Source organism: Sorex fumeus, unplaced genomic scaffold (genome assembly GCF_029834395.1).
Source record: "Sorex fumeus unplaced genomic scaffold, SorFum_2.1 ptg000051l, whole genome shotgun sequence".
NCBI classification, from domain to species: Eukaryota; Metazoa; Chordata; class Mammalia; order Eulipotyphla; family Soricidae; genus Sorex; species Sorex fumeus.
The window spans coordinates 13,493,817-13,507,013 of record NW_026606108.1 but is presented as its reverse complement, the minus strand read 5'-3'; positions in this window follow the sequence as shown (position 1 = coordinate 13,507,013).

Below are 13,197 nucleotides of genomic sequence, written 5' to 3'. Positions count from 1 at the left end.
TTAGAATATTTTTTGTTGCCGATCAATGTAGCAGGTTTTATCTCTTTTTTATTCTTATGTAGAAAATGTATTTACATGTGTGTATATCTGATGGTCTATTTAATTGATTCAATTTGGCATGATCTTTTAAAAATATTATCAATTAGGATACAATTAACCATTCTTTTATAAGTTTTATATTGAAAGAGAAAGCTTCAGTTTACCCTTGTCAGCTGCTGTAAGCAGTCTCATCATGCATTTCTCCATTCTGTGCTTTTGACTTCCTGTGAATTCCTGGGGTCTTCCTGTTAAACTGGGAGTTAACAATTGTTCAACAGAAAATTCTGCCCCAGGACTTAGGCTCACATGGAGGCTAAAATAATGAGAAATAAATAAGGCGAAAGGCCAGACAAGCATGCTGAAAGTAGACTATAGACCAAGAATGATTGCCACTCAATGCCTCTTTGGCAAATCACAACAGCCAAAAGGAGAGAGAGAACAAAAGGGAATACCCTGCTCATCTAATCTTTGATAAAGGTGCAAGTAATGTGAAGTGGAGTAAGGAAAGCCTCTTTAATAAATTGTGTTGGCATCACTGGACGGCTACATGCAAAAAAATAGGCTCAGAACTCTGCCTAACACCATGTACAAAAGTAAGATCAAAATGGATTAAAGACCTCAACATCAGACCAGAAACCATAAGGTACATTGAAGATAAAGTTGGCAAAACCCTCCATGACATTGAAGCTAATGGTATCTTCAAAAATGCCACGCCACTGGCCGAGCAAGTGAAAACAGAGATAGATAAATGGGACTATCTTAAACTAAGAAGCTTCTGCACCTCCAAAGAAACAGTGACCAAAATACAAAGACAGTCTACAGAATGGGAAAGGATATTCACCGAATACACATCTGACAAGGGGTTGATATCCAGGATATACAAAATACTGGTTAAACTCCACAAGAAGAAAACATCCAACCCCATCCAAAAATGGGGCAATGAAATGAACAGAAACTTTCTCAAAGAAGAAATCCGAATGGCAAAAAAGCACATGAGAAAATGCTCTACATCATTAATCATCAGGGAGATGCAGATCAAAACCACAATGAGATACCATCTCACACCTCAGAGACTGGCCCACATTCAAAAGAACAAAAGCAACCGATGCTGGCGTGGATGTGGCGAGAAAGGGACACTCCTTCACTGTTGGTGGGAATGTCCACTGGTTCAGCCCTTCTGGAAAACCGTATGGACGATTCTCAAAAAATTAGAAATTGAGCTCCCATTTGACCCAGCAATACCACTCCTGGGAATATATCCCAGAGAGGCAAAAATGTATAGTCGAAGTGACATCTGCACTTGTTTGTTCATTGCAGCCCTCTTTACAATAGCCAGAAACTGGAAGAAACCTGAATGCCCAAGAACAGATGACTGGTTAAAGAAACTTTGGTACATCTACACAATGGAGTACTATGTAGCTCTTAGAAAAGATGAAGTCATGAAATTTACATACAAGTGGTACAATATGGAAAGTATCATGCTAAGCGAAATGAGTCAGAAAGAGAGGGATAGACATAGAAAGATTGCATTCATCTGGGGGATATAAAGTAACAAAGTATGAGATTAATACCCAAGAATAGCTGAGATCAGCACCAGGAGGATTACTCCATAACTTAGAGGCCAGCCGGGTATCCTAGAGGAAAGGGCTATTCAGATAGAGAAGGGAGCACCAAATAAAGGATGTTTGGAGGATCCTCCCAGGAGGGGAGATGCATGTCGAAAGTAGACTATGGACTGAACATGTTTGCCACTCAATGCCTCTTTTGCAGACCACAACACCCAAAAGGAGAGAGAGAACACAGGGGATTGCCCTGCCACAGAGACGGGGGGATGGGGGGATGGGGGTGGGATGGATATTATCCATGGTGGTGGAAAATGGGCACTGGTGGAGGGATGGGTATCTGATCATTGTATAATTGAAACCAAAGCACAAAAAATTGTAAATCTACAACTTTAAAAAAAATAAAATAAAATAAAGGGAAAAAAAAATGAAAAAAAAAAAAAAAAGGGAATACCCTGCCACAGAGACAGGGTGGGATGGAGAGGGGGGTGGGAGGGGGTGGGGAGGGATACTGGGACCCGTGGTGGTAGAAAATGGGCACCAGTGGAGGGATGAGTACTTGGATCATTGTATGACTGAAACCCAAGCACAAAAATTTGTAAGTCTATAACTGTACCTTATAGTGTTTCACTAATAAAAAAAAAGTGTTGGATCCTTGTATTCTCTGTAACATTCTTGTCAATTCTTAGGACCTGCAAACAGCTCAATTTCCATTTAAAAAGGCCTCCAAGGCAAGCCCTTACCATTAACTCCTCTGCATTCTCTGAATTCTCTGTCACACAAAGACCCAGTGTTCCTATAAAGATCCACACTAAAAGAGCCATAGTCAATTTAGTCCTATACCAAGTTCTTCCCCACATGGAGAGTTCCTTTTCCTTTCTCTTTTACATTACAATAAAATTTTCTACTTTCCAACTCTGAGTTTGATTATCTTTATTACTCAATATTTTCACTTTTTAGAATATTGAGGAACTAGGGAATCATGGACCAATAAGGAGACCTGCCTTCACTGCTCCTACATCAGTATCAACACATTTTGATGGGGGGTTCTAGAGAGGGGCAGCAGTAAATGCCTAATAGGTGAAATTTGTAGATAAAATGATACATGTTTGTTTAACTTTATATAATGAATGTAATATTTTGTCATCTATAGTTTTAAAAACTTTGGGGAAAATAGTATAATATGCACAAAAATTTACAAAATCATTACAAATAGGTGCTGTTAACTCTTCCCTGACTTCTTCAATAGTTTAATACATGTTTATAGTGCAAAATTTAAAATAGAAATTTAACTCTTTAAATGTGTGTGTTTTGCATAAGTCTCAGCTTACCAATAACAATGTTTGTTAAAAAATGTCTGGAGACTGTCAAATTGACCCCATGCCACTGAGTTTCCTAAAGATGGTTCCTTTTTTAAGTCCATATTAAAACTGGAACAACTTTTGGGGTCTATTATTTTTGTATTTAAGGAGTTATGATGTCGGTGGGGCCCACGGGTGGCTCATGTGGAGTGGGGAGGAGAAAGACAGTCACTTTTTTTTTCCTGATATGCCTCTGCCACCTTACTTACTTTGGACAACCTGGCAGGCTACCGAATATTACCTGCCCACACACGGGAGAATCTGGCAAACTCCCCGTGGTGTACCCAGTATGCCAAATACCAGTAACAATGATGGGTCTCATTCTCCTAACACTGAAAGAAAATTGAATATGGCACTTTTTAAAATCTCAGGGCTAGGGCGAAGGAGAAGTCACTGGTGCCTGCTCTAGGCAATCGACGAACAACAGTATGATCGTAATCGTGATCTCCTCTGCCACCCGGGACCCAGGGTTACTAGGCTCTTGTCGTCTTGCCTCGCAGAAAAGAATTTCAGGAGTAGACAAACAATGAAGTAAAACAGATTTCTTTTTTTTTTTTTTTTTGCTTTTTGGGTCACACCTGGTGATGTATAGGGGTTACTTCTAGCTCTGTACTCTGGAATCACCCCTGGCGGTGCTTGGGGGACCATATAGGATGCTGGGGATCAAACCCCAGGTCAGTCAAGTGCAAGGCAAGTGCCCTACCCACTGTGCTATTGTTCCAGCCTTAGAAGTAAAACAGATTTTATTTGGAGCTTTTGAAGGGAAAGAGGGAGAGAAAGTGGGAGAGAGTGCAGAGTAACATGCTCAAGAGAGAACCCAGGCTTCTCCAAGGGCAGAGAGTCCCTACATACATCCCAGCATTAGACATGAAAGTACACATCTCAAGAGGGGAGATGTGGGTGACACATTTGCTCAGGCATCACATGCGCTCGGCCATATGGTTGCAGGCAGCACACGGGCTGGGGCAGCATATGAGTGCACTTCCTTTGTTCAAGGTGGCCTTTATAGGGTTTTTCCAACCTGCCTCCACATGGGCTTCTACTTAAGTAAAAGTCCGCCTGCAGGAGCTTCTTTGGGTCTGTTGATGTCGCCAGGTGAGGGTCTTATCAGGCGTTAGGTTCCTGTTTTGTTTTTTATTTTCCTGTTTTTTTTCTGTTTTCTGTAAGGCTGGCTTTTGTCTTTGCCTTAGGAGAGGGCTGTCCCTGTCTACTTGCCTACATCACTTATTCTGCATTAACTATCAGGGAACTTTTGATGTAGGTAGATTAGGGAGGGGCAACCCATGGCAATGGAATTCCTGGGAAGTAGTAAAATCACCTAGCCACCCACCTTGAGACTACAGCAACTAAGACCTGATAAGACCTTTTTCTGGAGCTAGCTCAGCCCAGAAAAGACAGGACCCACTCTCTAAGAGAAGATCCAGCAGGAACAAAGGTCAAGACAAGGAATTTCAGAGAAGACCATCCCAATTCTACCCCACTTGGCAACTAGCAACATTCTTACCTAGGTAGAAGCTCCATATGGGGCATCTTGAGAAAAACACTATAAAACCACCTTGAACATAGGAAGTGCACACATATGCTGCCTGAGCCCATGTGCTGCTTGTACCCACATGGCTGAACACATGTGGTGCCTGAGCACATGTTTCAGCTTCATCTCTTCCCTTAACTTACTTGTGTACTGGGGTTCTCTCTACTTCTGGAGAAGCCTGCATTCTTTCTTGAGTGCATTACTCTCTCTCTCTCTCTCTCTCTCTCTCTCTCTTTCTCTCTCTCTCTCTCTCTCTCTCTCTCCTCTTTCTCCCCCTCCATCCCTTTCTCAAAAGCCTCCAAATAAAATCTGTTGCTACTTCATTGCTCATCTACTCCTGAAACTCTTTTCTGTGAGTAGAACAAATAACTGTAAGACCTGGGTAAGGCCTAGGTAAGGTCTGGGTAAGGCCTAGGACTGACTTTCTTTTCTTGCAAAGAGCAATCCCTTGCTCCAGCTTAAGTTCCTGACTCCCCAAGAAATTGGGCTGTGGGTATTAATTCCTATGCCAAGATGACCAAATGAAAGTCAGATGTGGTTTGACAGCCACCTCATGGGGCTGACAAGACTACAAGGTCCATTCTGCACGGGGGCTCCTCATAGACTTTATCTGTCCTGGCCTTCACAATCATTCCCCCCCCCCGCCCTCCCCGCATGTGTTAGTGGCTGATTGGGAGAAAGTGACTATCTCTCTCCTCTCTGAATCACATAAGCTACCAGTTGGTCACATCTACTTTGCTTTGAAAGAAGTTTTATTACTGTAGTTTTTGGAATGTGAAAGGCTTGTCCAGTGGGAGACAAGAGAAGAAAAAATCGAGTCTAAAGTCTTGCATTTAGTGTAACATGAGATCTCGAGTTTTCTCTTGTTTACTTTTCATTGGTGAATTTAAAACAGGAGAAAAGGAATTTTAAGCACTGGAAGTGATAAAAAAATTAAAAGGAAAAGGGAGCCTAGTAGATTTCTTTGGGGAACACAGCTAGACTGCTACCTACATCTGAAGGTGTGTGTCTGAAGATCTTTGGACAAGTCTACCTAAAACAGATCCCAGAATTTGTGTGTGTTCAGCTACCCTCAAAACCTTGAACTGTATAGCTGCACAAGAAACCTAAGCTGGCTGTATCTTCTTCAGACACCCAAAGTCCTATTGTAAATCCATAGATTTAAAACATAGCAGCATACCAAATAAATAAATAAGTGAAGTCACTAACAAAATGTGGGACTGAAGCACATCTGCCAGGATATCAAAGGCTCTTCCAAACATTTCCCCATTCTCAGAACCAGCCTGAGAATCCTATCTGGACATAAACAGCACCAGCCCAGAAAAACCATTATCAATGATGAAGACAACATCTAAGGCAATGGGAAAATGAAAGAATGCAGAAGTGCCAACACAGTACAACAAAAGCCTTGGGGGATCTTTATTAACATCAGACTTTTGGAATATGCCTGAAATAGTTTTTAGAAAAATTATTATATCAATGGTCAGTGATTTGAAAATAACATCCAAGCAGATAATCAATAAACTTGAAGAGGCTTGATGGAAAAAAATTAGAAAAATCCTTCAGAGAGAAGTAAAGGAACTTAAGAATCGAGAGTTATCCTCATATATAGTATGTATGATACTGAAAAATGAATTGGTTTACTAAAAAACACAGCAAAGTACAGTAAGGAAGAAGAGGAAATAGAAAAGAAAATGAAAAAAATAGCAAGGAGAATATAATGGATATTGCTGATACCAATAGAAATAACTTCTGAATCATAAGAATACAAAAAGGGAGAGGAGAGGAAAGATTAGTTGAAACTATAATTGGTGAAAATTTCTCAAGCCTGAAGAGCAAGATGAGGGAGCTTATTCATGAAACCCTAAGTACCAACTAGAATAAAACTAAACAAAAGAACACCAAAACATTTTATAATCAAAACCCAAGCACAAAAATTTGTAAGTCTACAACTGTACCTCATGGTGTCTCACTAATAAAAATTAAAAAAAAACTGTAAGTCTATAAAATCAAGACAAAAGGAAAGAAAAGAAAAGAAAAATATCTAATGAAACAAAATATAGTCTAGAAATAAAAATATGCAAATATTAAAAAAATGGCAAGAACCAAAAAACAGAGACAGATTCTTTATGGCCTCAAGACAGATGCAAAATTTCATATACAACTTGAAAAACGTTCTATTTATAGAAGATTTCTATAACAAAACATTACAAGCAAGAAAATAACAGAATAATATAGACCAGATATCGAACTTCTAAAAATCCTCTACTCGGAAAAACAGTCATCCAGCTCTGGCAAGAACATTAAAAGGTCACATACATCATAAAACGCAAGCAACTAAATTCTTTAAATAGACATGGTAACAAATCTTCCATATAAATATATATTTTTCTAAATGTAAATGGACACACATACACACATACACAAATACCATGTAGATTATAAGAAAGAACAAAATTATGCAATTTGCTGCTACATGGTTAGAACTAGCATATCATACAGAGTGAAGCCAATTTTAAGGAAGGGATAAATACAGAAAGCTCTGTCATATGTGGGATTTTAATATACACAATAAGGGAGCAATAAATGGCCAAAAGCAACAGAACTGGAAAATTGGTCCACAGAATTTAGTGCAAATAGGGAAGTGGAGCTTTGAATGGAACTGACTTTTGGGACCTTGGTGGAGGGAAATAGGTATTCTGGTAGTGAGTGTGATATCCAAAGGATGTATACATACAATCATCATTAACAATATTGTATATCACAGTACCTCAATAAAGACTTTTTAAAAATTAAAGAAAAAATGAAAAAAATGCTGATAGTGACTGATTAGTCATCTAAATGAACCGGGTTCTATAAGTTCTATAAGACAAAAGGAAACTTGTAGGGGAGATATAGCTTGACTCTTATTTAGACTGTGCCTTTCAGTATGTTTACTGAGCTAGCCATCTTTGATGACTCTTTGATTTAGTATTCAGGCATTGGTGGGTGGCGTGGGGGTGGGGGCGGGAGCCAGCTACGGGGGTCTGCATTATATTTAGTTCAATGATATTTTTTATTATATGATTTTTGTGTAATTGCCATTGCATTCAAGATACAGAATTGCCAATCACCATAAAGAACTAACTCCCTTATACTACCTTATACTACCTGTATAAAGTTACATCTAACATACTCTACCCCTAACCAACCACCATTTTTAACTTCTGGTACATAGTAGTTTGTTTTCCATGTCCATAATTTTCAAATTCTAAAAATATTGTATGAATCAAATTATAGTATGAAAACTTTGGAAATGAGCTTTTAGTTGTTTGGGGGAACACATTTGGCAGTTCACAGAGGTACTTTTGGCAAGTGTTTGGAGGTCACTCTTAGTGGTGCTTAGGAGACATGGAGTGCACTAAGTCTCCCTCACGCCAAGTATGTACATGAGCTCTTTGACCTATCTTACGGGCACCTAAAGAAGTTTTTCCTAAACACAATGCTCTTGAGTCCAACCAAGATGATGTATGTATACATGATGCATTTCGTTTCATTGCTGAATATCATTCCATTGGAGCAGTATATAAAAGTTTTGACCATTTATCTAATACTGGAAATCTTGTTTCCACTCTATTACAAATAAAACCTACTGAAAATAATGGTATGCAGACTTTTCTGAAATGAAAATTGTTCTTCAGATATTTCAAACCATTGTTGTTGGAGTACCAGGATTTATAGTACTTTCAATAATAATTTTTGTAGATAAATTATTCCAACACCATTCCCACCTCTCACTTCCCTCTGAATAGGAAATTTCTCAGTAAGATTCTATTTTAGCTATCTGCTTCTGCAACTCCAAATAATTGGATTTTCAATGCTGAGAAGTGAATTCAGTTCCTCACGAAAAAAAAAAAACACATGTGTTGCCGTCCTAAGCTACATCCTCATCCCAGTTTTTTATTTTCTACTTTTTTTTCTCATATACATTCACTCAAAAGTTATCATGCAAGCTTGTTTTTCTATTCTAGAGAATCCCATGTTCTCTATAAATACTTTTCTCTCTCTCTCTCTCTCTCCCCACTTCTCTAAATTTCTTTCAATGACATTTATTTTGCTTTTCTAATAAAAAGTTAATATACATTATTTTATTAAAAAAACTCACATTACTTTGCTCCTGAAACTTTAATTATAATATCCAATTGAAAACTCGATTGAATCCAGATACAAATAATGAATCTTTCCTGAGCTGTTTTATTGAATCTTTTTTTAATGATAAAAATACTGCCTTTTACTAGGCTGTTAGGTTATTGTTTGTTTTTCAATTTTTGAATTTTCTCCTTATACTTTATGTAAAAACTATAGTGTACAAAGTTGTTCATGATGATTTGTTACAGGCATTCAATATTCCAACACCAATCCCACAGCCATTACATCTTCCTTCCACCATTGTCTCCAATTTTCCCAACCACCCCTTAAGCCTGCCCTCATAGCAGGACCACGATAATTTATTTTTTATTGCTGGTTATCAATAATTTGCTAACAATAATAAAAAAAATGTTTTCTTAAAGAAAGTTAGTGAAGATTGTTGTACTTCACCATTGAACCATTAAGTCATTGTATAAGAGATCACTAAAATGCTGTCACAGGTTAAGCCGTCTGCGTTTGTATTTTGTTAACTGAGATTGCTTGCCTTTTATATTACATCCCATCCAATCTGGTATGCTACTCCTGGTTTATCAGTATTGCAGAGATTAAGATATAGCATAGCCATTTGTGACCGGGTGCTCTAGGAAGTCCATATTTTTTAACAGGATGATACAACCTGAGTTAAATTTTTAAGTGGGTGGTGGCTTTAGTGTGTGTATGTGTGAGTGTGTGAGTGTGTGTGTGTGTGTGTGTGTGTGTGTGTGTGTGTGACTGCTAGGGTTTCTGGAAGTACAGGGAAATGGGGAAGGTAGTCCATCCCTGACTCTATGAAAGCCTGGAGATTTTAGTCGCAATCCACATACTTGAGTTTTTCAGTGGATTAATTTTGGGTGAGGATCATCCTATGCAGTGGAGTACAGCCAGGAGCATGGCGGCCATTTTGGAGTGTGGGAGTTTTCAGGTACTGGCGCTCTTTTGGGCAGGTGCTAGGCTCACCCACGCCCCTCCAGGGTGTCCTGGATGAGTCAAAGCTATTAGGTTTTAAGGGGCAGAATAATATATGTTTTTCTCTCATTCTAGGATTCAGGAGTCCAGTATGGTTTCTACAAATTGATATCAATGTAACTATTTAAATTAGTACTGATTTCCTTGTAGAGCAAGCATTCCTGAGAAAACTTCTTGAATTTACGTCTCTGTGCAGACCTTATCTTTTATTTCATTTTAAAATGTATTATTGTTTAGGAGGTTACAATAGTGTCAAAATTAATGGTACTGATATACAAAATTATTATGCCACACTGGCATCTAAGTTTCTGTGACCCTCCACTACTGCCCTATGTCTCTTGTAGTCTGGTCTTCTTTTACTTTCACTCTCTACCCACACCATTTGGTAATGACTCTGAATTCCAAAGGACTTGTCATTTAAAGTACTTTTTATTCTATTATTTAAACTCTCTATATCCTATTGCTTAATGAGATGGGCTGGTATTTGTTCTTCCCTGACTTATTTTACTTAACATAATGACCATCCAATCCTATCCATGTTGCAGCAAACTGAATGATTTCATTTTTTCTTACAGTGACATGGGATTACAAAGTGTAACTGTCACTTGATCCATTCATTTGTAACTGAACTTTTAGGTTGCTTTCATATCCTGGCTAAGATATTAGTGCTGCAAAGAACATGGGTGTACGTACATTCTTAAAAAATTAATGTTTTTGGGTTTTGGGGGTAGACACTGAGAAGTGGAATTGCTGGATTATATGGCAGTTCTATCTTAACATTTCTGAGACCTCTCCACACAGGTTGAACCCAATGGCATTCCCATCCACAATAAATGAGGGCTCTTTTATAAACATAGCCTGCCAGCATTTTTTATTCCCAATCTTTTTAAATACATATTTTTATTGGCTTGAGATGAGATGGACAGATACTTTCACAAAGACATATAGATGGCTGGCTAGTAAGCATATGAAAATTTACTCACCCTCACTTATTACTAGGTAAATGTTAATCTGAACATCTTATTTTTTAAAAGTATTTTAATAGCTTGAGGGACACCGTGGTGATGGGTGTTAGGGTCACACAGATACACACATAAGTAAAACTGAGCAGCAAATACAGGGCCAGGGAGGGACTACGAAGGTTAAGCCATACATGTGATATGCCTAAAGGGTTGTTCCCCTTCACACATGCACTCCTGCCCCCATCTCTGCCCCAGTATCACCAGGAGTGGTCTGAGAGGCCCCAGATCTGACTCTGGTGGTCCCAGAATCCTAGCAGCACCATATTCTCAGGCCCCACAGTCCAACTAAATATCCCAGTAGACCAGAAATAAATCAGGTTTAACCCCAGAATTTCCTGAGCACTACTGGGGAGTCCCCCCAACAATAAATATAAATTCTACATTTCACTGTAATTGTCAATCTTTTAAATATATATATATTAAATAAATATTATTCTAATAAATTATATGTTTATTTGTAATACAGGTAATTGATATGTTTGATTTGAATATATCAGTTTGATTTTTATTTGTTTGATTTGTGTTTTTTCTTTTTTTCTGCCTTTGAGACCTATCTAGCATTCTTAATTATTTTATTGTAACTTCTTTTTTGGAGGGGAGTGGGTTGAGTTTCCCTCCTCGCCCCGACCAGGGCTCCGGCAGCCGAAGACCTCGAGAACCAGCCACCACCATGCCGAGACCACGCATGGAGGTACCGGCAGAGGAACAAAGGCATGCGGGTCCCAGGGCTGAGATCTCCAAGCCTGCTCGGGTCGGGGCTGAGCATCCTCCACCCAGATCCTCCAAATTCCAGTAGGCAGGGGTCACACCCACCAACTGGCCCCCTGCCACCGTGTAATCCCATCAACAGCCAAGACCCAGAGACTCTTAAACCTAGCTCCCGGAAAAGCGAGACCATATTCGTGGCTGTGTGACATCTTATTATCTCATTCCTACTTTGGACAAACTGGCTGGCTACCGAATGTAACCTGTCCACACGGCAGAGTCTGGCAAACTACCCGTGGCGTACCCAATATGCCAAATACTAGTAACAATGGTGGGTCTCATTCTCCTAACTCTGAAAGAGCCTTGAATATGGCACTTTCTAAAAAATCTCAGGGCTAGGATGAAGGAGACATTACTGGGGCCTGCTTGAGGCAATCGACGAATAATAGGATGGTCGTGATCGTGATCGTGAACTCCTTTGTTATTGTATTGTATTTGTCATTGTAATATCCTTTGATATTGTATTAATATGTCTTTATGTCTTTCGGTTGTTTTGATAACTTGAATAATCAGAACTCCAAGAGGAATTATAGGGATTAAGGTCATGTCTTTCATGTTGTCTAACTTTGGTTACGTACTTGGTGCCACATGGCCCCCCCACTATAAGTCCATGCATTTCTGGAGGCCTCACTAATGTGAGGCCAGGATAGCCCCTAGGACTGTGAGGCTTGAGCAGCACTATAGCCTCCAGCTCTCACATTGAACCTCTGGTCTGGTTGGTGAAGAATCTCAGACCTCTGAAGCATCTCTTGGGAGACCTCCCCTACTCGACTACAAGAAGTAAGTAACCATTCAAATTTTAAAAGACATTTAGGGCTGGATAGTTAGTACACAGGTAAGATGTTAGTCTTTTATGTCAAAGATATCAGTTTGAATCCCACCCTCATCCCCACTCCACACACACACCCCTCATTTTGTCCCCCTGCATGAACAGGAATGAGCCCTAAGCACAATCAAGTGAAATCCATCTCAACCATCAAGTAAATCAAAGATATATAACCAAAAAAAAAAAAGGCTGGAGCGATAACACAGCGGTAGGGCGTTTGCCTTGCACGCAGCCAACATGGCCGACCCGAGTTCAATTCCTCTGCCCCTCTCGAAGAGCCTGGCAAACTACCGAGAGTATCTCGCCCGCATGGCAGAGCTTGGCAAGCTCCCTGTGACCTATTCAATATGCCAAACACAGTAACAAGATGTCTCACGATGGAGACGTTACTGGGCCCGCTCGAGCAAATCGATGAACAACGAGGAGGACCGTGCTTCTGTGCAACCAAAAAAAAATGCGTTATTTTGCTGTGAGTTATCCTTAGCTGTGTGTGAGTGAGATATTTTTTGTTCTCTCTGAAAACCTTTTTTTTTTATCATATGTTTCAGTGACAGTGAAGCTACCAAGAGTATCTTGCATGGCAAAGCCTGGCAAGCTCCCTGTGACATATTTGTTATGCCAAACACAGTAACGAGTCTCACAATGTTACTGGGCCCGCTTGAGCAAATCGATGAACAATGGGAGGACAGTTACAGTGACAGTGAAGACATCAAGTGAAGGCTACTTTTAGCTTAGCTAGCACCGTAGCACTGTTGTCCCATTGTTCATCGATTAGCTTGAGCAGGCACCAGTAAAGTCTCCATGGTGAGACTTGTTGCTACTGTTTTTGGCATTTCGAATATGCCATGGGGAGCTTGCCAGGCTCTGCTGTGTGGGCCAAATACTCGGTAGCTTGCTGGACTCTCCAAGAGGGATGAAGGAATTGAACTGGGTTGGCCGCATGCAAGGCAAATGCCCT